General features: G+C 39.7%; 1 protein-coding gene across 5 annotated transcripts in view; it reads right to left on the bottom strand.

Annotated features, from left to right (window-relative positions):
- Positions 1-26,241, bottom strand: part of ARHGAP32 (Rho GTPase activating protein 32) — a 318,750-nt gene extending 292,509 nt beyond the window's left edge. Inside the window, exon 1 of one of the 5 annotated variants that reach the window (XM_070623424.1) lies at positions 26,088-26,241. The gene's annotated coding sequence lies outside the window, so the exon portion shown is untranslated. Of the gene's footprint in view, positions 1-25,732 lie in introns of all 5 variants that reach the window. The other 4 variants (XM_070623422.1, XM_070623423.1, XM_070623426.1 and 1 more) reach the window with 4 other exon arrangements.
- Between the last annotated feature and the right edge of the window lie 1,454 nt (positions 26,242-27,695).

Consider the following 27,695-nt stretch of genomic DNA (forward strand, 5'->3'; position numbering starts at 1 on the left):
AAAAAAAAAGAGATTGGCAACAGATGTTAGCTCAGGGACAATCTTTAAAACAAAAAAAAGAAAGAAAGAAAGTCATAGGGCTGTACCTGCATGATCTGTGTACATTCCCTGTATGTATATTACACATGAATAAGTTAAAAAAAAAAAAAAAAAGAATCTCCACAGTTAACCTTGGTATGGAGGGAGATCAGGTCATCAGTCATATTCATATCCCTGGGGCCAGCCAGGGTGGCATAGTGGTTAAGTTCCCTGGCTCCACTTCAGCAGCTGGGGTTGCAGGTTCAGATCCCAGGCACGGACATACACATTGCTCATTAAGCCATGCTGTGGCAGCATCCCGCATACAAAATAGAGGAGGAAGACTGACACAGAAGTTAGTTCAGTGACAATCTTCCTCAAGCAAAAAGAGGAAGATTAGCAATGGATGTTCACTCAGGGCCAATCTTTCTCAGCAAAAAAAAAAAAAAAAAAAAAGATTCCTATCCCTAAGCAATGCAGATGACCCTGTGCCACAACTAACTGAAATCCCATCCATTCAGAGAGACTTCTAACAACTTCCACATAGATTATGTAGCCAGATGAAGCCAGGGACTTGAAATGAAACAGAGGATGAAATGACAGTGGGAAATGCTAGACTGTTTATTAATTCTTCCTTGCATTTCCTTCAAACCTCCAGCAACAACCAATATCCATCCAGCTGGTCCAATCAAGTATAAAAACAGAAATAATTCCAAAAATCACAGGGTCTTCTAGATTTCAAGTTAGATAAAATCTCTGTTGAATTATAATCAGAAGATTCCAAATCTGAAAGCATGTTATAATGGGCACATAAATTATTAGATCAGTTAGGGATAATGTTCTGAGGCACATAAGAGTAAGTCTAAATTACAGTGACTTAAGATATGAGTTTACTCTCCTCATGAAATGGAAGTTCAGAGAGAGGCACTTGCTGACGTTGGTCTGCCAGCTCAAGAACACGTGGATTAAGATCTCTGTAACTCTCGTGGCTGTTCTCTAAAGGTCTCTAGAATACTGGTCCAGCTCCAGTCATCATACCTAACTTCTAGGCAAGAGGAAAAAGAAACGGGAAAAATGGCTTTCCCAAAAACTCCCTCCAGAAATTTCTGCCTACATCTCACTGACCAAAACTATGTCACATGGTCACTCCAGCCAGAAGACAGGCTAGGAAATGGATAGTTTTTTTTTTTAGCTAGGCACATTTCTCCTTCTAACAAAACTCACGTTCTATCAGAAAAGAAAAGGGGGGAAACAGATACTAGGTGGGCAAGTAGGAATCTCTGCCACAGCTATGATGAGCACTCATTGTGTTTACTAATATTGAATGTATTTTTTTAACCTAGCACTTTGCAAGTTTTTGGCTCATGGCGCTAGAAGCAATTTTCTGTGGTAGAATTCTGGCAACTTTTTCCAAAGCATTCGTCATATCATTTGCCACAAGAAGAAATGTAAAAGTTCAGGCACTATTACATTAAAAAGCAGGGCACAGCCACCATTTCTTCAGCTAATAGCTATACATCAATGTGCAGACTGCTGTCCTTTCGCATTTCATTTTGAATGTGTCAAAAAGAAAATTACAAAAAAGCTGAATAAAGCTTTCTAAAATGTTCAGTTCTTTGATGTAGTGAGTTAATGATGAATCAAAAAACCAAGAGAACTTCTTAAATTCTGAAAAGAGTATTTATTTCCTGACAAATTTTTTCAGAATGAACAATGAATTCTCAGTCTGCCCTCTTCTGACCTAAAGCATTATTCATCATTCATCCAAATTAACTTTGCTAGCATTTGCCATCTCATAAAATCAAGTGAGGTGACTCTTCTCTGCTGAAATAGAGTCACAGCATCACAAACTTTGCTCTCGACATAACAGGTGTGAATAACGCTATATTTAGCCGGTACTTCCCATACTCTTCAGTCCTCTCTCTTTATCTTTTCTCTGCATAAGCCATCCATTTTAATAAAATGGAGTGGACTGTTCAAAAAAATTCTTAGTTTTGTCTAAAATTGTAACTTAACACATTTCATGGAAGATTTTAAAAAGGGAATATTCAACTCACTAAATGTTACATGGCAATTTTACAGCATTTTGTCAAATATATTCTCTATTTTGTGCAAAAGTTTGCTTGTTCTCTCTTAAACAGCTATCACATTAAAGTCTAAACTACGTTCAATACATTTCACAGAAAATACTTAAATAAACCAAAGCTAAACTGAGTAAAAGATACACTGATTAACCCAAGGAAATGGAATTTAATTTTCTTTAATCTTTGCAACATTTAGCGACTGTCTCCTCTACCAGACAGAGATCACCTGAGGCCTGCAGTGGCTAGTTCTGATCCCATTCTCTTATTTCCTTTAGATTGGGATCAGCAAGGCTGCTCATCTGCAGCTATCTGTACCTTCCATTGTCCCTCTCTAACCCTATCCAGCTCCTAGCTCCCAATTTCTTTCAACCATCTTCCCTGACAGCCAAACGTTTCCCTTCACAGCTACAGTGCCCTGCATTCTACATCTCTACCTCCAAAGGAGCTGGCCTCCAGAATAACAGACACCTGGAGGCCCTACTCATCTCAGGCGCTTTAAACAAGCCTACAAAGAATCCGAAGAACTTCTGCCAGTCAATTGTTCTATTTCATAAGAGTAGCTGATAAATCAACACTGAAGGCTAAACTTCCTAAGTAATTTTTCATCTGAGTATGATGAATAAAATTCTCCAAGTATCAATCCGCTAAGAATCAAGCTAAACTTCCGGTAAATCAGTATTTTACCATACACATAAACACATTTGGAAAAGTTACTAAAAAGTCAATCATTTTTCTTATCATAACTATCATACTAATTTTTCCCACCTTCCCCTTATCACTCACAAAGACAAATAGCTCCAGTTAAGCAATACGATCACAGATCTCTGCAACATACCATAACCTATAAACCAAATATGGTGTTGACCACTGATCCAAAAAAGAACTACCTAAAAGTATAGGAAAAGAAATGCACAAGTGATTATTGACAGCAAGGGGGAACCACCCCGAAGAACAGGCACTTTCTCATGGTGAATTGATGACAGCACCTTCAGATACGAACACCTTGCTCTATTAATCACGGATGAGAGATGCACAACAATACAAGCCAGAGGCAGCTCTTCTCCAAAACGGTGGCGGCAGTACTGAAATCAACAACAACAGTGTGAAAAGAACAACAGATGTGAAATAAAACCTTGTTATCTGAGCCCACTCTCAACACTGACTAGAGCAACCAAGAGAAGTATACTCAAAGGCTGAGCTACTCTTTATCTGCAAGAGATACTGTATTTATGGTATTCTCATATTGAAAGATGATATTAGACTTTTATTAACCACCTTGGGAGAAAGAAAAAAAAAGTACTGTAAATGCCATTATTCCTACTTTCTCACACAGAAAACAACACTTTTCCTATGGATTTCTTACTTCACTCATTCATTTCACAAATATTTATGGGTTCTCTCTCTGAATAATGCCCAACCTTTAAACAATGTAAAAGAAAGCAAAGGAATTAGTGTGACCCAGATGCATAAGGATTTTTCCACCAGCAGAGCTGGAGCTCTTAAAAAGAAAATAACCAGAACTGCAGGGGAATGCTCTACAGGCACAAGCATCTACTAGCCTTGTCAATGCACAAAACAGCAGTAATTAACACTGCCATTTTTTAAGTGGAGACAATATTTTTAAAGAGATTATCACTTTGGGATATGAATATCTAATTAGATTTAGCTGTGTGGACACAAGATGCTTCTGAGACTAATATGAATTTCTTCCAATTAAGCTATACGGTTTTTTTGGGTTTTGGTTCTTTGTTTTTCTAGAGTAGGGTCATTCAACAATTTCACAGAAAGCAAGGCGAAGGCATATCCCAAGTCTACTGGCAGCTTTTCCCATCGTCAAACAATTCCTTGTTCAGATGCACAGCCACAGAAGTGCAAAGGTCACTCGCGTCTTTGTACTCAGTTGCATGGTAGTTACAAACAAACTTCTGTCCCCATTCCTTCAATGACATGGGCTGCAACAGCTACACTGACTGAACTTTTACATCTGAAGCCTGCATGTGCATTACTTAACTCAAGGGCCATGGTATTTCATTTATGCTTCAACTATAAATTATTAAATTTCTGTTGTGAAATAAAATAACTTATTTACCTGGGCATAAATGAATGTTGATTCTAGCCAAACACAAAGACCATCAGTGGCAGTAATGGTCTCAGGATGTCTTGTCATAATTATCATACTTCTTATAATATTATTTTGTGAAGCTTTTGTTGACTTTGTTTTCCAGAGTTTTGCTCATCCTTGTTGTCTTTATTTTAAATCATACTCACATGATAAAAAGTGAAGAAATTTATTATGGAATTTTATACACAGTGATAAATCTAAGAGTTCTTTCTTAAAATGTGACAATAAATATACCTAAATAAGAAATCTCAAAGTTATAAAATTTATTTTAAAATAGAAAAGAGCCTAAAGAATATATATTTGGATAAATAATATACTGCATAATAATTTAGAATACAAGTAGTTTTACCTCTATTTATACAATTAATAACTCTTTAAGCATAAAGTCAAACATTTAACTGTTAAAACTGTCCATTTAAATCACCAATTTTTAAATAAATTCCTACTATTTTCATGTGCTAATAGCAACCTCCAAAATCTATTCTAGTATAATAAAATACTATCATAGCTGCATAATCAAAAAATAATTATCCCCAAAACTTAACCAATAAGTAACCAAAAAAGGGATTACATAGGCATCTTTGAAATAAATTTTTTTAGCAGCACAGCTGAGAACTACACAAATCAACTGAAGCACGATGCTGAAAGGACTATGCCACGACAGAGATGGCTTCCTCTGCACAGAAACTTCCCATAACTGTTCCTAACTAAGGCATATGCTTCAGAAGGCTGAAAATACTGCTTAAAAGTTACTGAGCCGCCAACAGAGTGCTAAACACCATACTCCTTAGAGAAAACGGGTGCAATCTCATTTTTTTCTTAATTTTAATGAGCACGCAGTTGAGGGGAATACAGCTAAAAGAAGGTAAAAGGACAAATCACATAGCAAAGACCATAGTAATACAGAAATATTGTTGTAATTAAGTATAAGGTAGTTTTGCACACAGCTGGAAGAAAAAAAGGTCTACAAGTGATTCCAGATTTGGTTACATAAAATTCAGCAACTCAGAAATATTTCTAACCCACTCGTTTCGTTATAGGCTCATTTAACCAAGAGTTTCTTTATTTCTACTTCTACTAAAGTCCATTACCCTGAAACTCTAAGAATAACATAACATCTTCCTTGCCACTAATCTAGCTAAGACTAAACTCAAGGACTTTCTAAACCTTTTCTCCCGTTTCAGACCTTCTCTTCCACCGACCTTTCAAGAGGCGGGCCTGGAACAGAGAGCTCAGCTGCAGGAACTCAGCTCTCCACATGCTGTTTTGATTGAGCAGTAATGCTAAACGAAATAACGCCAGGAGAAACCAAGCACTTTTTGTGTTTACACCTCTCTCCGACGCTAAGCAAGCAGGTGTTGAAGAACTCACCAGTTTTCAGGACAAACTGTGAAGCAAATAAACATATGAAAACTGCTTCCTATCAGGAGCAAAGAGTTTATAAAGCAATTTGTTCTGTTAATCAAAGTAATTTAGACTTTAAACATCTCACTAAATGATTTCCAGAATATTAATGGCCTAATAAAAAAAAAGGCAAACTAAATATATTACAATCTTATTTAGCAGGAATTACTATGCTCCTAGCAATGATATATACAAATCTCTTGTACTATTACTGGAAGGAAAATCTTGAAATTATGAAGGTTTTTATAACTAAATTATAGTACTTTATATTTAGTCATTACCATATCACTATATAGTAAATCAAGATGGAGCTTTACACATCCAGGTAAATGATGTCTGCTCTTCACAAACAAATTAAGAGAAAACTTGGAAATCTGACAAAATGTTCACAAACAATATTTACCTATGAAAGAATAAATCAGGCATGCCAAACATAAACTAAAATAGAATTAAAATATACCTCTTGAGCTTTGAATGTTTCCTCAACTTCTAAAAACGTTTATAGTAAATTTAAAATTATTCTAGCTCTCACGTAAAGAAAGCCTCTACTTTTTATCCCCTACAAATGCACTTCCAATAAGTAGGTAGTAAATATCTACTGAATTAATACTGAGATATTAGTTTAACCCAACTTACAAATAAAGACCTATAAAATCTGGCTAATGCTACTATTTTAAAACCGTTTCACATCAATGCAAAAGTCCTCAACAAAATATTAGCAAATTGAATACAACAATAGATTAAAAAGATCATGCACCATGATCAAGTGGGATTTATTCCAGGGATGCAAGGATGGTTCAACATCTGCAAATCAATCAATGTGATACACCACATTAACAAAATGAAGAATAAAAATCACATGATCATAAAGGCCATATACAACAAACCCACAGCTAATATCATTCTCAATGGACAAAAACTGAAAGATATCCCTCTAAGAACAGGAACCAGACAAGGATGCCCACTTTCACCACTCTTATTTAACATAGTATTGGAAGTCCTAGCCAGAGAAATCAGCCAAGATACAGAATGAAAACGGATCCAAATTGGAAAACAAGAAGTGAAACTGTCACTATTTGCAGACAACATGATCTTATATAGAGAAAACCCTGAAGAATCCACTAAAAAAACTTTTAGACATAATAAATGAATACAGTCAAGTTGCAGGATACAAAATCAACATACAAAAATCAGTTATGTTTCTATATACTAACAACAAAGTAGCAGAAATAGAAATTAAGAATACAGTCCCATCTACGATTGCAACAAAAAATATCTAGGAATAAACTTAACCAAAGAGGTGAAAGATCTGTACGCTGAAAAGTATAAACCATTGTTGAAAGAAACAGAAGAAGACACAAAGAAATGGAAAGGGATTCTGTGCTCTTGGATTAGAAGAATTAATATAGTTATAATGTCCATACTTCCTAGAGCAATCTATAGATTCAACGCAATCCCTATCAAAGTTCCAACAACATTTTCCACAGAAATAATATAAAGAATCCTAAAATTTATATGAAATAACCAAAGACCCCGAACAGCCAATGGAATCCTGAGAAAAAAGAACAAAGCTGGAGGTATCACACTCCCTGATTTCAAAATATACTACAAAGCTATAGTAACCGAAACAGCATGGTACTGGCACAAAAACAGACACACCGATCAATGGAACAGAATCGAGAGCCCAGAAATAAACCCACACATCTATGGACAGCTAATTTTCAACAAGGGAGCCAAGAGCATACAATGGAAAAGGAGTCTCTTCAATAAATGGTGTTGGGAAAACTGGACAGCAACCATGCAAAAGAATGAAAGTAGACCGCTATCTTACACCATGCACAAAAATCAACTCAAAATGGATTAGACTTGAATGTAAGATCTGAAACCATGAAACTTCTAGAAGAAAACACAGGCAGTACGCTCTTTGACATCGGTCTTAGCAGCATTTTTTCAAATACCACGTCTGACCAGGCAAGGGAAACAATAGAAAAAATAAACAAATAGGACTACATCAAACTAAAAAGCTCCTGCACAGCAAAGGAAACCATCAACAAAGTGAAAAGACAACCTAACAATTGGGAGAAGATATTTACAAGCCATTTATCAGATAAGGAGTTAATATCCAAAATATACAAAGAACTCATACATCTCAACTACAAAAAAACTAACCACCCAATTAAAAAGTGGGTAAAAGATCTGAATAGACATTTCTCCAAAGAAGATATTCAGATGACCAACAGGCACATGAAAAGATGTTCAACATCATTAACTATCAGGGAAATGCAAATCAAAACTACAATGAGATATCACCTCAGTCCCATCAGAATGGCTGTAATTAACAAGACAGGAAACAACAAGTGTTGGAGAGGATGTGGAGAGAAGGGAACCCTCATACACTGCTGGTGGACATGCAAACTGGCGAAGCCATTATGGAAAACAGTATGTTGTTTCCTCAGAAAATTAAAAATAGATCTACCATATGGTCCAGCTATTCCACTGCCAGGTAATAGCCAAAGAACTTGAAAACACAAATGCATAAAGATACATGCACCCCTGTGATCATCGCAGCCTTATTCACAATAGCCAAGACTTGGAAGCAACCTAGGTGCCCAGCAAAGGAGGAATGGATAAAGATGTGGTATATATACACAATGGAATACTACTCAGCCATAAGAAACTATGACTTCCGGCCATTTGTGACAACATGGATGGATCTTCAAGGCATTATGCTAAGTGAAATAAGTCAGAGGGAGAAAGTCAAATACCATGTCTCACTCATAAGTAGAAGATAAAAACAATGACAAACACACACAACAAAAACAGAGATTGGATTGGTGGTTACCAGAGGGGTAGGGGGGAGTGAGCAGGGCGAAAGGAATGATTAGGCACATGTGTGTGGTGATGGATTGTAATTAGTCTTTGGGTTGTGAACGTGACGTAATCTACACAGAATTCGAAATATATTACAATGTACACCTGGAACATTACATAATGTTATAAACCAATATTACTGCAATAAGAAATTTTTTTAATCAAAATAAATAAATAAATAAAAATAAAACCGTTTCAAAACACAGTTTTATACACTTTGGGAAGTGTTTAAAATGTCAAGTCAGAATGTATCCCCAAAACAGAGTACAGTTGAACTCGCATATGGGAATGTGTTTGTTTTCCCAAATGAGCCAACAACAAAGTCAAAAAAGAAAAAGAGATTTTTTACAGTCTGATTAAAAAATGGGGAGGGGGCCAGCCCAGTGGCACAGCAGTTAAGTGCACATGTTCCGCTTCTGCGGCCTGCGGTTCGCTGGTTAGGATCCTGGGGGCGGATACGGCACCACTTGGAAGCCATGCTGTGGTAGGCGTCCCACATATAAAGTAGGGAAGATGGGCACGGATGTTAGCTCAGGGCCAGTCTTCCTCAGCAAAAAAGAGGAGGATTGGCAGCCGTTAGCTCAGGGCTAATGTTCCTCAAAAAAAAAAAAAAAAAGCGGAGAGAAAATATGGGCAGAGGACATGAATAGATATTTTTCCAAAAAGGATATACAAATGGCCAACAGGTAAGTGAAAAGATGTTCAACATCACTAATCATCGGGGAAATACAATCAAAACCACAATGAGCTATCCCTCACACCTGTTAGAATGACTATTATCAAAAAGACAGGTATTTCTGAAAAAAACAGAACCTTTGTGCACCGTTGGTGGGAACGCCATTTGGTGCAGCCATTATGGAAAACAATATGGAGATTTCTCAAAAAATTAAAAATAGAACTACCATATGATCCAGCAATCCCATTTCTGGGTATAAATCAAAAGGAAATGAAATCACTATCTCAAAGAAGTTTCTGCACCCCCCTGTTCATTTTATCATTATTCACAATAGCTAAGACATAGAAAGAACATAAGACAGATGAATGGATAAAGAAAATCTGGTGTATATATACAATGGAATATTATTCAGCCATAAAAAGGAAATCCTGTCTTTTGCAACATGGATGGATCTTGACAAATACTGTATGTTCTCACTTATACATGGAATATAAAAAAGTCAAATTCACAGAAATAGAGAGTAGAATAGTGTTTGCCAGGGGCTAGGTTGAGGGAAATGGGGAGATGTTGGTCAAAGGATATGAACTTCCAGCTATAAAATGAGTATGTTCTGGGAATCTAACATACAGCATGTTGACTACATTGAACATGTTAAGAGAGTAGATCCTAAATGTTATCACCACACCAAAAAAAAAAAATGGTAACTATGTGAGAGGATGGAGATATTCACTAATCTTATTGTGGTTACCATTTCACAATATCAAATAATCAAACTGTACACCTTAAACTTACATATATTATATATCAGTTATATCTCGAAAAGGCAGAACAAAAATGCTTTAAAAAAAGAGCATAAAAGAAATCAAACCAAACCAAAAAAAAAAAAAAAAATCTTTTTCCAACACTTGTATTATACATCCTAAACAGGAGTCAGTATTCGTTACTGTTGCCAAATTTAAAATGTCACCCAATGCTGCAACTAGAAGGACCCACAACGAAGAATATACAACTATGTACTGGGGGGCTTTGGGGAGAAGAAGGAAAAAAATAAAATCTTTAAAACAAAAAAATGTCACCCAGCTACACCAATTTTCAAGCATCTTGGACTCTGCAAAATTACTTAATGCCATTACACAGTAATTAGGTAATGATTATAGCTTTAAAAAACAGTACATTTCATTATAAATATGGTAAATTCATGGGAGACACTCCACTAGGAAAAAGAACTTTTTTAAAAAAGAACGATTTGTTTCTTGAAGACCTTACTTTATCTAAGAATGCTGAAACCCAAAATTACTATCTTCCATCACAAAGTTAACAAATGCTGCTGACATAGTTAAATTAAAAATAAATCTCAAAGAATAAAATTCTTACAACTAAGTACAAAAATTCTGATATCTTTATCAACTTCAGTATCAGAAAATACAAGATGTGCATTGGGCTTAAGTTTAAACTACTTTAGGGTATATAGAAAAACGAAATGTCTTTTGACACTTATCCTTAGCAGAGAAATGAAAAAAAGTTGGTGTGGGCTAGAATTATGCTATTCAATTAGCGTCACATCTCAGCACTAAAGAAGTCAAGACCTTCTCATATTTAACACTCTAGTTAACTTTGCATAGAGAAACACGGTTCTCTATAATCACAAGGTGAATCTCAAAGATACCTAAAAAAGCTACTGTTTTTCACACTGACATTCACGGCAGAGCTTCAGGCGTGCCGCAAACATTTGATTTGAAGGTGTTCCCACACGTCATTGCCTATTTTTAAAACTTTAATAGGTACAAATTTTTAAAAACATAGTGCATGCACATATTTTCAACACACTGGAAACCACAAATGCATGAACCTGTGTTATCATCAATTAGCAAAAATAGGTGAATATTATACACTGGTTTTTTAGATGATTATATATACTAACAAAATACTAGTTATCTGTAGAAACACTGGAAGTTCATCTAAGATTTTGTTAGAGGAAAAAAAGAGTTTTGTTGCTAAAAGAGTTTCAAAATCACTGGCTTAGTTCATGGAGTTGGCAACCTCCAGAACTGGGGTGCAAAATTACTGATATTTATTCTCCTGGTAGAAGACTACCACACAAAAAAGACCTCATAATCCTAAAAACCTTCTTCATCTTACTGTACCAAATAAATAGATTACTTTGAAGTTAACTAAGTTTTCTTAAAAATGTGTTAATATTGTCTATCAGTCACACCTCAATGTCAATCACCCTATCTATAAAATCGGTATGAGTACTAGCATATATGGATAAATGATTTTGAGCAAGGGTGCCAAGACCACTCAATTGGGAAAGGACAATCTTTTCAACAATGGTATTGGGAAAACTGAACATCCACATGCAAAAAAATGAAACTGGACTCATACTTACACTATACAGAAAATTAACTCAAACTGGATCAAAGATCCAAACAAAAGAGCTAAAACTATAAAACTCGTAGAAGAAAATATAGGAGAAAAACTTCACAACATTCAATTTGGCAATAATTTCTTGGATATGAAACCAAAAGTACAGGCAATACAAGACAAAAGAGATAATTCGGACTTCATCAAAACTAAAAACTTTTGTGCATCACATGACACTATCAACAGAGTGAAAAGGCAACCCATGAAACGGGAGAAAATATTTGAAATCATATATCTGGTAGGAGATTGCTATCCAGAATATATAAAGAACTCTAACACCTCAAACAACAAACAACCTGATTTAAAATATGGACAAAGGACTTGAATAGACATTTCTCCAAAGGTGATACACAAGTGGCCAATAAGCATATGAAAAAATGCTCAATATCACCATCATTAAGCAAATGCTGATCAAAACCACAATGAGCTATCACCTCACATCCATTAGCATGGCTATTAACAAAAAAAAAAAGAACAAGCATTAACAAGAATGTGGAGAAATTGGAACCCTTGTGCACTGTTGGTGCAAATGTAAAATGGTACAGCTATTGTAGAAAACAGTATGGCAGTTCCTTAAAAAATTAAAAATAGAGTTTACCATATAGTCCAGCCATTCTACTTTTGGGTATATATCCAAAAGAATTGAAAGCAGGATCTCAAAGATATATTTGCACACCCATGTTCACAGTAACACTATTCACAATAGGCAAGAAGTGGAAACAACCCAACCGTCCATCATGGATTAATGGATAAAACAAAATGTGACATATACATACAATAGATATTACCCCGCCTTAAAAAGGAAGGAAATCTTGTCACACACTACAACACAGATGAATCTTGAGGACATTATACTAAGTGAAGTCAGTCAGTTACAAAAAGACAAATACCGTACGATGCCACTTATATGAGGTATCTACACTAGTCAAATTCACAGAAACAGAAAGTAGAATGATGGTTACCAGGTGCTGTCGGGAGGGAGAAATGAGTTGTTGTTAATGGGCATAGAGTGTTAGTCTTCCAAGATGAAAAAGTTCTGGAGATCTGTTTCACAACAATGTGAATATACTTAAAACTACTGAGCTGCACACTTAAAAATGGTTAAGATGGTAAACTTTGTTATGTAAATTTTACCACAATAAAAAAAATTAGTATGAGTAACTACGTCAAGAGGCAACTGTGCTGATTAAACCAGATAATACTTGTAAGGGGCTTAGAATAGTTCCTGACATATCAATAATAATTAAATAATGTCAGCAATAACATAAGTAGCTACCGATAAGATCAGCAAGACAGATTTTACCATTGAGTGAAACTGAATCCTGAATTGAGGATTATAAAAAAGCTTTCCTTGAAAATCGAGCAAGAGAGTTTAATAATTACCGTAGGACCAGGGAACCTCTGATGGTTCTTGATTACTCAGAGTGACACAATGAAACTTAAGTTTAAGAAGGTAGGTATGACAATCTAGATCAAAGCAACACAAAAATAAGTCTGGGAAAGTAAGTGAGAAGAAATTGAGAAAAGTGCTACAATGAAGTTCTGGTCATGCCTTGGAACTCAAAAACAAGAGAAAAGAGAAAGAACTTGCATGCTAGTTAGCAAGTCAATACAAAAAAGCTAGCCTCGTTTCACAAGGTTTTTTTTCCCATCAAAAGTTCCAATAAAAACAAGCATTAAAACATAAAAAGCCTACCTTGCACCATTCAGAAAGCCTTCAGCATTAAATCCCAGATTCTCTAGAAGCAATACAGAATTTAAACAGATAAACGTCATGTTCTACTCTCACTGACAACCTGCTTACAAGTAGGGAGAGAAATTAAGAACATAAACTATGGAGGCACAGGAGTTCCATCTCTCTCATACATTCTAATACCTATCACCACAATAGAGTCAGCTAAAGATACACACATTCAAAGATTCAAAGTAAAGTCTTGACTACTTAAAACCTTTAGTCTCAATCCCGGCACTACAGACATTTAGACCAGATAATTCTTGGGGGGCAGGAAGGGATGGGGCCTGTCCTATGCATGAGTTAACAGAGAATTATGTACTCCAAATGTAAGAATACAAATCTGGGAAATATCCCTTTCCTAGCCCCAGTTAAATGTTTAGAAATCATTTCACATTATTTATGGAGTAGTACTGAGGAAAGGACAAGGGCTTTGAGGTGAAACAGACCTAGATTAGAGTTCTGACAATACACCACTTAGTGAACATGAGCAAGTGACAACACTTTCCTGAGGTTTAAATAAAATAACATTTATAAACATCAATACAAAGTGGACACTAAACAAAAAAGGAAGTGAATTTACATTTTAAGAACTTTTTTATTATAACTGGTTTGTATTTCGCATCTTCCTGCCTTAATGTAATCTAATCTTCTATAAAGGACTCAGTGAACATTTCAGACAAACATCACTGTAATAAATAAATAGGACACTAATCCAGAGAGGAGAGCTATCAAAATGGATAACGCAGAATCAAGTTTCAAGACACTCGATCAGTTGTTTGAATCACACAAAAATAACACCATTTAATAGAGATTAAATGTAAAGATGAGTCTTTAAGTTAAAAAGTAACAATAAAGGGAGACAACATAACAGAAGTTGAGATAGAAAAACTCTAAAATATGTAACCACCTGCATGCCCTAAATGAGTCAGAAGTGATAGGCTATCCAAAAAAAAGATACAAGAAAACCAATTTGGGTTAATAGAGAGAATATACCAAAATAAGAGTCAGAAGAATGGAGTTCTAGTTTCAACTGCCCTACTTGAGTGAGAATATGTAGCTACATTAAGCCATTTAACCTGGATCGATATCCTCATTAATAAGAAGGGCACACACCTACCTTGACGCCTCCAATACTGTCAGGTGGAACAAATAATGATGTTGATAAAAAATGCTCTTAAATTCTGCATGTAAAACATTTTACACTACAAGATCCGCACAGTCACCATACATCAGTCTAGAGCAGAGTTTCCCAATCTTTTTCACTTATGACACATACAACAAGTGACCGTATGGGTGCAGGAACACTGGACTAAATAAGCCATGCTGCTGGTAGCCAGTAGTGGTCAGCCTAGAAGCTCTTGTCACTGTCACTGACAATCCTCTCTGAGAACTAAGGAAATTAGTATTTCTGGCCCATCTGTAAGGCATTCGGAGCACTGCCTGGCAGACGGGTTAGGAAGCTCTAATTAAAATATGGTGTCTAATTTGGAGCACTGGAAGAGGGAATTTAACATTTTCCACAATAACCTGCTCTGGCAAACAGAATCAAGACTAGAGTTTGACTCTGTTAGAACAGTACTACCTTACTCCTAAGCAACAGGGAACCCTATCCTGGGCCTGGAGCTTTGGAGGGCCGTACACTGGCCTCCCTGTGGCCACAACCTTGACCATGGGGCCAGTTGTTCTCAGGGTCTAAACGGTGTGCCCACCTACGGCCTACACACCGCAGCCCTCATCTTGCCGAGGACCCCAGAATTTCCTGCCAACTTCCAGGGTCTGCTCAGGCCTCTTCCCTGAGTTGCCTCTCCTGGGGCAGACAACCCACCATGAGTATTTATACCCAGGGCCCAGGGATGGTCAAAGAGCTGCTGCCTGAAAGGTGTGTGGGGATGTGTGGGCTGGAGAGTCTACACACGTGCACATGCAAACTTCCTCATGCAAGAAGCCTGGAGTGAGAAAGGGATCTCTGGTTGGAAGCTGCTTCTCTGCACTTGACCATGTTCCGGAGCAGAACTCAGAGGTGTCTGAGAATTCTCTGTTTGACTCTAATTTAGGTTATTATGAAGTTTTACTTGTTAAGGTAGGGAATGGAACATCTTTACCAATTAACTTGATTTATAACTTGTAAATTTTTAGACATATAGCATATGGACTTCCATCTGTATTCTTGCCCTGACTCCCAAAAATCTTAGGGATGGGCCTAAAAAACAGTCTAAAAACTTTGTCACATGAGGAATAATTGAAGAAAATGAGTACATTTAGCCTGGAAAGAGAAAAGGCTGGTGGGAAGATAAAAGAACTAGCCATTTTTCACATGACAGCTAAAGAATTATCACTTGAAAAATAAAGCAGGTCTGTTTGGTGTTGGAAATGTGGGGTGGTACACTCCATTTTAATATAATGAGGAATTTTTAAACAAGAACTCTTTCAAAAAGAGTTGGGCTGTCAGTTATGAGTAACTGAGTTTTCAGACCCTGAACACACAGAAGCAGAGGGTAGATGATTATCTTCCAAAGATAATGTGGGAGGAATTCTGATATTGGGGAAAGGTAAGACCACACACTCCATAGAGGCCTGTGGAACTGCAGTACTCAATAATATTATCAACATGCAGCTCTATATGCAGAGACAAGTGGTATAAGACCCAAGGCAAAACGAAAGTTAAACCCTGGAGTAACCTCCATTTCTTAAAAAGTTCCTGCTGTCTATCAGCTTACTCTTGTCATTTGCCGCCTCACAAAAACGGAGGTGAATTCCTCCATTCTACAAAATGAATTACTAAATAAAGGTTGAAGCAGCCTTGTCTCAAGGGATTTTTTTTCCCATCCTCCAGAAAATCATAACGTTCCCTACTGCTCCCAGTTGGATCCTTTGATTTATCATTATCACTGAAAACAGTGTCTTTCATTCCCATGATGGACTCAGGCACCTCTCAGCCATTGACAAACAGTTATCAAACAGGAAGGCTGGGATACAGCACATATCTTGACAAAGCCCCTGCCCCTCAAACAGCTTGTGGAGAAGGGGATTAGAAATGAAACACTTAAGCAAATAAATAATAAACTAATATGAAGAAGACAAAACGGGATAATGTGGAAGAGAGAGCTTGGGGAGCTGCACGTACAGAGGTAATCACAAAGGCCTCTCTGGAGAAGGAGCAGAAGGCAGTCGTGAAAGATCGGGAGGACATACGTTCTAAGCAAAAGAAACATCAATTGCAAATCCCTGAGAAGGTATGTGCTTAGCTTGTTCAAGGGATAAAGAAGAACATCATCCACTGCACATCTATCAGAAGGGCCAGATCCAGACCACTGACAACACCAAGTGCTAGCAATGACGTGGAGCCACAGGAACTCTCTCATTCACTGCTGGTGGGAATGCAAAATTGTACAGCCACTTTGGAAAACAGTTTGGCAGTTTCATATAAAACTAAACATACTCTTACCATACAACCCAGCAACCGCACTCCTTGGAATTTACCCAAAGGAAGTGAAAACTTATGTCCACAAAAAATCTGCACATGGATGTTTATAGCAATTTTACTCATAATCACTAACACCTGGAAGCAACCAACACGTCCTTCAGTAGGGAACGGATAAATAAATTGTGGTACATCCAGACAATGGAATATTATTCAGTGCTAAAAAGAAATGAGCTATCAAGCCATGAAAAGACATGGAGGAAACTTAAATACATATTAGTAGGTGAAAGAAGCCAATCTGAAAAAAACTACATACTGTATGATTCCAACTATCTTTCTGCAAAAGGCAAAACTATCGATTCATTAAACAGATCACTGCTAGTCAGGGTTTGGGGAAGAGGTGAGAGATGACTAGGAGAGCAGAGGATTTTTAGGTCAGTGAATCTACTCTGTATGATACTATAATGGGGGATATACATCATTTAAATGTGTTCAAACTCATAGAATGTACAACACCAAGAGTCAACGGTAATATAAACTACAGGCTTTGGGCAATAATCATGTGTCGATGTAGGTTCATCCACTGTAACAAATGCACCACTCTGGTGGGGGAATGCTGATAATAATGGAGGCCGTGCCTGTGTGAGGGCAGGCAGTATATGGGAAATCTCTGTAGCTTCCACTCAATTTTGCTGTGAATCTAAAACTGCTCTAAAAAATAAAGTCTATTAAGAAAAAAAGAAAGAACATCACTGTGACTGCAGCCCAGTGAACAAAAGAGAGAACAGAGGAAGATGAGGTTGGAAAGGAAGCTAGGGGCCAAATCATGCACTACAGACATTCTGGACTATTATCATTCTTTGTTGTTGGGGGCTGTCTTGTGCATTGTAGGATGTTTAGCAGCATCCTGGCCTCTAAGCACTAGATGCCAGCAGCACACTCCCCCCACCCTGCCATCCTTAGTCCTGAGAAACAAAAATGTCTCCACACACTGCCAAATGTCCCCCAAGGGGAAAATCTTCCCCAGCTGAGGACCACTGATATAGGGCCTCATAAGCGGCCAAAATGGAGGCTTTGTTTCCATGATAAAATTTTAAGTTTCATTTTAGTGTTAAGTGTACTGGAAAGCCAGTAGGCAGATGATATGATCTGATTAACATTTAACATTATTGTTTTGCTCCTGTGTATGAGGCAGGTGAGGAGGATGAAGACAAAAGCAGAGGCAGGGAAGCCTCTCGGCAGTTTTCCGGAGGAGAAAGGCTACTGGCCTAGGTTTTTAACAGTGAGAAAAATGAGATGTAGTCAGGTCCAGTTTATATCCTGAAGGTGGAGCTGACAGGCCTTCACACTGAGATGAGACAGAAAAAAATGGAGGATGACTCCAAAGGTTTTGGCCTGCACAACTGAGCAGGTGGTGGTACCACTTACTGAGGCAGTGAAGATTCAGGAGAGGTAGAGGGAGTAGCAAATGAAAGAAAGAGTAATTCACAGTTCTGCTTTGTTCACGCTACATTTGAGGTGTCTCCACATCCAAGTGGAGGAATGGAGTTAGATGAGTCTAGAGCTCAAGGGGAAAAAAATCAGGACGAGAGATAGGAATTTGGGCCTCATCAGCATACAAATGGTATTTGAAACCATGAAAATGGATAAAATCACCTGCAAATTTTAGGGACGGGAGTCAGATAAGCTGGCAAAAAGACAGAAAATGAGCAGCTAAGAGGTCAGAGGAAGTAGTCAGCCAATGTGAAATGCTGGTGGGAGGTCAATAAGATAGAAACACTGAACTGATCACTGGCTTTGGCAAGATACAGATCATTAAAGCCTTGATTAAGAACAATCAGGGGGGCCGGCCCCATGGCCGAGTGGTTAAGTTCGCGCTCGCTCCGCCAAGACAGCCCAGGGTTTCGCCGGTTCAGATTCTGGGCACGGACATGGCACTGCTCATCAGGCCACGCTGAGGCGGCATCCTACAGGCCACAACAGGAAGGACCCACAACTAAGATATACAACTATGTGCCGGGGGGATTTGGGGAGATAAAGCAGAAAAAAAAAAAGAACAATTTCAGGGGAGTGGTGAGAGCTCAAATGGATCAGGCTAAAGAGAGAATAAGTGGTAAGGAAGCAGAGCAAATATAAACAACTCTTACTGCAAAAGGGGACAAAGAAATTGGGCAACAGCTGAAGGGAATCAGAAGGTGGAGGAGAGCATGGTTTCAGAGAGGTGATTTATTCAGTTAAAGGATTAGTGGCTCACACAAAATATAATTTTATTCCTCTCGCACTTAACCATCGAGAGATAAATGAGCAGTCCACGGCTCATGAACTGCTAGGTGCATGTAGGTGAACCTAGCACCTACAGAGCACCTACCAGAGTAGGTGTCTCTGCTCCATGAGATCATCCAAGGATCCATCTTATTGATCCATATCCCAGTAAAGCGTTGCTCTCACCTGCAAGGTTGAATAACGTGCACCAGCACTACACTCTCCTCCACCAAAAGGGAGAAAGAGATAGTAGAGGCAACTAGCTTCCTTTCAAAGGCCGTGACCCAGAAATCGCACACATTACTTCTGGTCACATCCATTTAGCCAAAGTCAGACGGCCACATCTAGCTATAAGAGAGGGTGGGAAACGTAGTCTAGTTGGGTAGCCATTTGTCCAGATAAAACTTGAGGGTCCTATTACTGAAAGGAAGCCGCAGAAAACAACATCTGGTGAACAAGGAATCGCTGCTGCAAGTAATATACCACGTGGACGCAACACTGGAGGAGACGATGCAGTAAGGAGAGAGTGATAATTCAGGAAGCAAAGTACGTGCAAGACTCAAGGCCTTAAGAAGGCAAAAATGAATGAGATCCAGCGCACAAATTTATTGCCTCAGAAACAGGGACACTTCGGTCTCTAGTCACTTCTCACATGCTCGACTTTTCAGAAAAAAAGTTGGTATTTGCATTTCGTGAATGCATTTCTAGCTAATTAAACTCTTTCCTTCCATCTAGTAAATCAAGCAATTACACAGAATAAGTGTAAAAATCTGCCCTAGAATTAGCAGTTCTCATGTGGGTTGTCTCCTGATAGGCTGACTTAGAGCTGCTGCTTCTTTGTCAAATAGAACATAACCAAATTTCAGAGCTGGAGGGAGTCTACAAAGCTCACTTTGCAAATGTACAAGGCCACAAAGTATCTTCTCCAACAGTAGATGCCAAGTCCTCGAACTGCCAGATCAGGCATCATCCCACTGTCCCCTTGCCTACTCTTTTATAATATTCTTTTTCATCATATAGTTTATCTTCCCAATGAAATGAACACTTCCTGAGGGCAGAGACTCAAGGTCACCTTCTTTCATATCTGTTTTCCACAGCATCTAGATTGGTACAAAATACATAATATGTACTCAAGTGGATACTTTTCAGTTCACTGATAAAAGAGATTCGGTTTCCCTCATCCTACTGGAGCCATGACTGCTTTTGCATCTGGAAGACCTCTGAATATAAAATAACTAACAAGGACTGTCAGGTTTTCTTTGGGTAGAAGGTCAATGGAAACTGGGCAAGTGCAAGAGGATGGTATCTACTTTTTAAAAAAAATCAGACACAGAATTGTGGAACAACACTGGATCTTAGAGAGCTCTAGTCTCACTCCTCTTTTTAGATAGGAAAATGAGGTTCTGAGAGAGGAATTACCTGCCCAAAGTCACCAACTATTTACAGCATAGCAAAAAACAAGAACCCAGGTCCTCTGACTTCAAGTTCAAATCTCCTTTCTTTGTTAAAGGTTACTTCATTTATTTGTCTGTGCTTAATATACTAGCAAATTACTGAACTTCACATATGTTCTTCAAAGTCGTTGAAAATGCTACTCATCTTAAGAGTCCTTTTACCACATATCCCTTCAACGAAAAGAGGAACAGGAATTATTGTTTCCATCATACACACAAGGGAATAAAAACAATGCAGTCAAATGGCCTGCCCAAGATCACAACGCTACACCCCGGATAATAAAGATTTTACTATTTTAAGGGCAAAAGAATGGAATATTTACTTTCAAATTCTTTCCCAGAGTATGATGCCTAGCTTTTCTAGTAGAGACAATGTAAACATAACACTTTCATAATGTATGGGTCGCACACGCTTTTCCTCTCAATGCTTTTTTCCATCTCCACAACCTTCAATATTAATGTACATTATAATCCATGGTATAAAACAAGGGAGGAAATGGATATATTACTATAAGCCAAATTATAGGATCTCTTTGAAAACCAGAATTCTACTTTCATTCTAGTTCACATATTTGTTATGAGAAATTAAACCAAACATCTCATTTCTCACTTCCTTTTACTTGTCCTAAAACAATCTCCTTTAAATACCAAGGAAGGTCCCCTTGTCTGGGTATACTGTGAAACCGTAAACATCTATTTGATTAAATCTTCACATTTTACTACCTTGGAGAATATTTCCTCTCAATCTTCATCTCTCCAGACAGGAAATCTCTGATTGTTTTTTTTTTTTCATTATTTGTTTTAACCTCGAAAGAAAATACTGTCTCCTGATGACAGTGGGTCTTCTTTAGGACTCTACCTTTTTTGACATGCTCCAATTAGAACCCTGTAGTTTAGTGTCCAGTGGTGCTGCTCTATGGTCTCATGGACAGACCCCTCTGCCTCCATCCCACAGTTCCACCAAGGACAGTAGGAGAACATTAGTGCCCTCCCATATCTCCCCGGAATCACCCCACAGCTTTTAAGAATCACCCAAGGCACGAAACTGCACAATTTGTAGGACTGCAAGAGCCACAATGACCCCAATTCTGTTTTCTTTAACTCAGTCAGAACAATGGTCTCTGTTTATTTGCTCACTCTTAGTTTGAAAATAATGCTAAATAAACGAGCACTTGAAGTTGAGAAGCACATCTAATTTCTCAATTGTAAGATAATTTAAACCAAATACTTCAAAAAGCAACTTAATATCAAAGTCTCTAGACAGTAAACTAGGTCTATCTTTAGAAAAAAAATTAAGTTTTATTATTTCAACTCTGAAGGGGATGTTAGAGAGATGATAATGCAAATCATAAGGAAGGCTTAAGAGTGTACCAGACACGTAAGGAAAGTTATCTAACCCTGGCCAAATTAAAACAGGCTTTTCTCACATATCCTTCTCAAAAAAAAACCAGTACCAAAATAAAAGTGATATTTAAATTCCTTTTACAAACAGAATAGTACCAGGATCTGGGAAAAATAGGGCAGAATTAGCTTTCCACTCATTCCCTTTTTTTTTTTTTAGCAATTATTATTTTATTACACACATGGCTATGACACAATCCCAGCCTCCAGAAGGGCACAGGTTCTGAGGTTTAGATCTAAAAGTTTCTACCCATTCTTAATCATCTAAATAAGCAAGTGATTAATAACAATACAGTATAACATATGGGAAATTTCTCAAGTTATTCCAATTATCAACTATTAACTAAAGTAATGGTTTCAGTAAAGGAGAAAATTCGGTAACAAGTAGCATACCACTCAGGAGAACAACTCTATAATCTGGTGGAACAAAGGTGACATATATTTTAGCATATTGTTCAGACTAGAATTTATAATCCCCATCATTATGACTTAGTGAGTGCTTACTCTATGCTTATATCATATTAAGCCTTGACATGTATCATTTCACTTAACCATCACTACAACCTTCTAAAATAGATTTTATTGTTATTCTCTGATTACAAAAGAGGTGCCTGAGGCACCAGCGTTAGTCTCTTCAGAACCAGTGTTTATATCACAGCCGGCATTCGAACACAAGTCTATCTGGCTCCAAAGCAATCATTAGTCCCTTTCCGGGGTCTTAACTCCTATAAATGCTAGGACAGGAAATAATGCTTGTGCTAAGTAAAGCAAAAGATTTTAAGTCCTAAGTCAGGGGTTGGCAAACTTTTTCTGTAAAGGGCTAGAAAAATATTTTAGGTTTTGTAGGCCATATTGTCTCTGTCACAAGAACTCGACTCTCCTGTTGTACTGCCAACACAGCCACAAACAACACGCAAACAAATGAGTGTGACTGTGTTCCAATGAAACCTTATTTATGGACACTAATCTGCGAATTTCACATAACTGACACACGTCATGAAATCTTCTTCTTTTGATTTTTTTCAACCATTTAAAAATTGTTAAATCATTCTTAGCTCACAGCCTATACAAAAAAGCTGTGGGCCAAATTTGGTCTACAGACTGAATTTTGCCAACTTCTGTGATAAATAATACAGACAAATATAAAATAATTGTTAACTAAACAGCTCTTCTTACAATCCTAACTTACAACCTCCTTTAATATTTAGAAAGGATACTTTAAAGAAGTTCAAAGTCTCAATAAACTTGACACCTGTCCAGAATAAGTGGAAATTCCAAAGAGTCCAAAACTGTAGGTCTTACATATAGATTTCCTAAGAATGAGATAGAATTACAAAATTTTGGAACTGGGAGAGAGTTTACACATTCTCACTCCTTATGTGCATTTTTAAAATTGATGTTAAAATATTTAAAACAGTTAAACACTAAGTTTACATGTAATAACAGTAACATCTTAACACGTATAAAAAGTTTTGCAAAGCATTTTCACATCCTTTCTCTCATCTGATCCTTCACAACTCCTTAAGGAAGACAGTGCAAGCCTTCTCATCTCTATTTTATACACAAGGAAAACAAGCTCAGAAATGTAAATAATTTGCCCAAAGAAAGTACCATGCCACACAGCTAGTCAGTGGCAGAACTACAACCACGACCTGGTTTCAAGTCCTTGTGCCTCTTAACTACTTCGATGGACATCAGAGTTCACATTCATGATGCTAAAAATAAATGCTAAAAATTCTCAAGAACGTCAGTCATAATCTCTAAAATGCAACATAACAACATAATCTTTAAAATACAATGAACAATGTTTAGTTCATTTCATTCCATTTTCCTTCTGCTACCACAGTCTTCTGAAGAAAATAGGTGCTAGTCCTTGACATTTGTTAAATGCATTTGCAGTCAACAGCAAATCTATGTACACCGTGCAGACACGTACACCCAGGCCAGCTTTGGAAGGGAAAACACTGCTGAGTAAGTCGTGTAAAGAGAGAAGAAGAGAGGGAGAAGTAGAGATGAACGTGTTGCCATTAAAGTCTTAGCCCAACTGCAGAACAGCTTCTGGTGATTGGAAAATTATGTGGGGGCTGGGAAAAGAAAAGAAAAGGAACATAACTCCTGGAATTCAAACCAACATCAAAGCCTCTAATGACAGTTGAGCCTGCCTAGCTGCTTCTTAGACTCTCCCTGGAAAACACAACAGTTATATAACTGAAGAAGGTTCTTCCAACTAACATTTCCTCTCTGGCCCACTTCCGCCCTATCACCCACCTCAACGTGTACCACCATACAGTAAACTGGGTTTCCACCCCAGCTGTGGCTGGACAAGCCTCTGTCCAAAGTGCTGCTTTATTCCAGGGACTGCTATGGGGACCACGGTATGAAGATAACTGGTTTGAGCACAGTTCCAACCTCATACGATTCTAGAGACCTGCTCTATAAAGCATCACCATATCTAACATTAGGAATGAAGCAGACTCCAGATATTCCTGCAAATGGAAATCACAACATCATAATACCCCATCTTCACAAAAAGCCCTATTAAAACGAATTCATCCCAATGAGTACCTGGAAAACTTTGGGGTCATGCTGCAGCAGCAATTAAAGCTTCTATCTCCTTCACTCTCTAGTCCAAGGAGCAAAGGTCAAGATTCCGAGTTAGACTTCAATTTACCCAATAAGGAAAAATATATTAATGAATCACAACGATCCCTACCCAAAAATATTGCAACAACAAATTCGATTATGAATCAAACTAGCACATTTTCTGGACTCTCAGAGCCACCGTACTCTAGCACCATGTGCTTTTTCTTCTTCCAACACAACTACGAATATAAACAACGTTTAAAAAAGCAACCAATGTATCAGAAGTTATTCCCATTCAGACTAACTTAAAAGGTCTAAAGCTGTGCCAAATAAAACTCTGAAAGAATGGAAAATAAAAGAGATGCTGACAACAATGCAATGTGGCCGAGCTGCCAACTATCCATGTAGCATCACGCAGTGCCCCAAGCACTTTAAAAGCAGACTGCAATTCTGCATGCAGCTCAAAATTATAATTATCCAAATTCTATTTCCTAAAAGATAACTATGAAACCGCATCCCAAGCATCCTGCTGTGGGTCTCCTCCCCTCCACCTTCAAGCTTCAGCAACAGAAGGTGAAATTATAAAGGGTCCAGAGGCAAACTAAAGCTAAGAAATCAGGTTTGACTTCCTCTCCCTACCTTTCTTGCGATCTGTTTACAAAAATCTTTAACATAAATATTTACTAAAGCCATCAAATTAGAAAGGCATGATACGGGGATGGAGGGGGACTTGAAGGGGGGAAAGGGCACTAAGTCACCAGTATAGTCCAATATGTAGCGGCAACTCACTCAATTAAAAAGACTAGAGAGAAAACTCCACGGGAGTCCCTGCGGGCAGACCTCTGCCCGACCTGCCCTGCACACCGGGAGGCGGCACCGCAGGGTCGCCCGTGGGCAGCGGAGGGAAACGCTCGCGCAGCGCTCCCCGGGGAGAGCCCGTGTCCCCAGAGTCCCCATTCCCCGGGAGTCGCGGCTCTGGCTTGACGTGAGCCTCGGGCGGGGGAGAGCACTGCAGCAGGCCAGAATCCGTCCGAACCCCGCGTCCGCCGAGGCCGCGGGCAAACCGGAGAGGCGAGCGCGGTCCACCCCGGGAGGCTGGGCAAACGAGTCCGGGGGGGTCTGGGGGAAATCCGAGATGGTCCTCTAAGAACATTCGATCTGGAACCTTTACTTTAAAAACAATTTCTCCTCAAAAGGAAAGCAGGCCCCCGCAGCCTCGCCTGCGGCTCCTGCCCACGTCACCGGCGCCCCCGGCCCTCCCGCGGCCCCCGCCTTACCGAGCCCCGCGGCCCCGCCGCGCCGCCGCGGCGTCGCTGCGCCCCGCTCGCCGCTCCGTGTCTGCCCTCCGCGGGCGCCGGGCCCGACGCCCTCCTCCTCCTCCTCCTCGCCGCCGCCGAGCACCGCCCGCGCCGCCGAGCCTAGCGCCTGGCCGCCGAGGGCAGCCGCGGGGGCTCGGCCGGGCGCCCCCCGCGCCAGCGCCTCATCCCGCCTCGCCGCCCCGGCAGCTCGGGGGCGGGGACGCCGGGCTCCGGGCCACGGCCTCAAGTCCCCACCTCCGACACGCACCACGCTCGCCCGCCCCCCGCGGAGTCGGCCCCGCGGACGCGGGTCTGCAGCGGCAGAGCCCCTCACCAGCTGCCTTCGGGCCGCCCCCGCAGCGCCCCCGCCCCGCTCGCCGGCGCGCGCCCGCCGGAGCCCGCCTTCTCGCTCCGCCTCCTCCTGCACCCGCGACGACCGCAGCTGGGAGAAGAGGCGCGCCGCCGCCGCCGCGGGCACGAGCACGCGCGAGGAGGGCGGGCGGAGCGCGCGCGCGGCCGAGGGCGGCGGGGGCGCGCCCAGGCCTCGCCTGCCGTTGTCCCGGGAGCGCACGTGCACTGCGGGGGGGCAGCAAGGGACGCGCGGCGGGGGCTCCTGGGGGGCGCGGGGGCAGGCGGGGCGCGAAAGGGGGTGAGATGCTGTCGTAGGGGTTCGGGCGTAGTCTGTTCCCTCGGCTTCTGCATTGTGCTGCGGTGCAAAAATAAAAAACCTGCCGCAGCAGCAGTAACGCCAGGAAGAGACATCCTCTGAGACTACGGCAGAGGCTCCTCACCACTCCCAGCTGACCCCTGAATACTGTCGCCGCGCTGGTGAGGAAAGGGGGCGTTGCCGCAAATCAGGAAGATCTCGACTCTCCTTCCCTTGCGCATTTTGGTCCAAAGTCAGCTCGCGTCGGTTATTGTTTGGAAACGGGGGGGCCTAAAAGTTCCTTCAGTAGGCTGCCTCCTTCAGAGTTATGGACCAGAAGATTGGAAGTGACATGGCAGGGGAGAGAAAGGACAAGAAAAGGTGAAGGAGTAGCAAACCGGAAGGTGCGTGGCTAGCTTGAAAAGAGATTTTGGAGACAAGTGAAGGAGCTCACAGGGAACCTCCTGCCTGTGGATGACACTGCTCTGGGTTCTTCCCTGTTCCTTTTGTTCAGCTGTAAAGGCCGTGCAGCACCTCCACCTGCAACAACCATCTGTGTAACAGAATGTATCTTGACGTTCTACCGTTTTCTATTTTCATTTTTTTCTTTTATATATGTACCTTTCACTCCTTCTGACTCATTTGGTATCTAAATGTTGAGGGAGAGGTGTCTTCATAATTTAACTCTTAGTCCTCAAACCTACCAGTGCCCAATGCTGCATCATTTAATGTCACTGCAGTGATTTGGGTCCACTCAGCATTTAGTCATTTCAATGGGAGTCATTGAATATAAAACGTGGCCTTGACCACACTGAGCGGAATTTCAAGGGCATGTACATGAAGCAGGATTTCACCACATCCTGGAGAGAAATTAGGGAGTAAACATGCACAATAATCCCACTCTTGGCAGCTTCAGTACAACCAAAGTTTCTTTAAAGACCAAGATTTTAGATGTTTTCTAGCAGAGAAGGAGGGAAGGGATGGAATGAGAAGATTTGCATAGAGGCACAAACTGAGATGGGAAAATTTAAAGCAGCCTACTTTAAATAAATGTATCCTAGTATGGAAGGCATCTACTGGAAACAGGTGCACTTAGGATCCATAACGGTGTTAATGGTTACTTCCTAAGTGCTGGAGAAACAGCAAGGTAAATCAGGAGAGCTAGAGACCCTCAGCTTCAATACAAACCCATAGTTTAAAAATTACTCTTTCTCCAAACTGCAACAGTTCCATGGGTTCACCTTTTGGCCACAGAGGGATGTTTCTGCCAGAGAGTGACAAGTATGCAGAGAGAGG

Source organism: Equus przewalskii, chromosome 6 (genome assembly GCF_037783145.1).
Source record: "Equus przewalskii isolate Varuska chromosome 6, EquPr2, whole genome shotgun sequence".
NCBI lineage: Eukaryota > Metazoa > Chordata > Mammalia > Perissodactyla > Equidae > Equus > Equus przewalskii.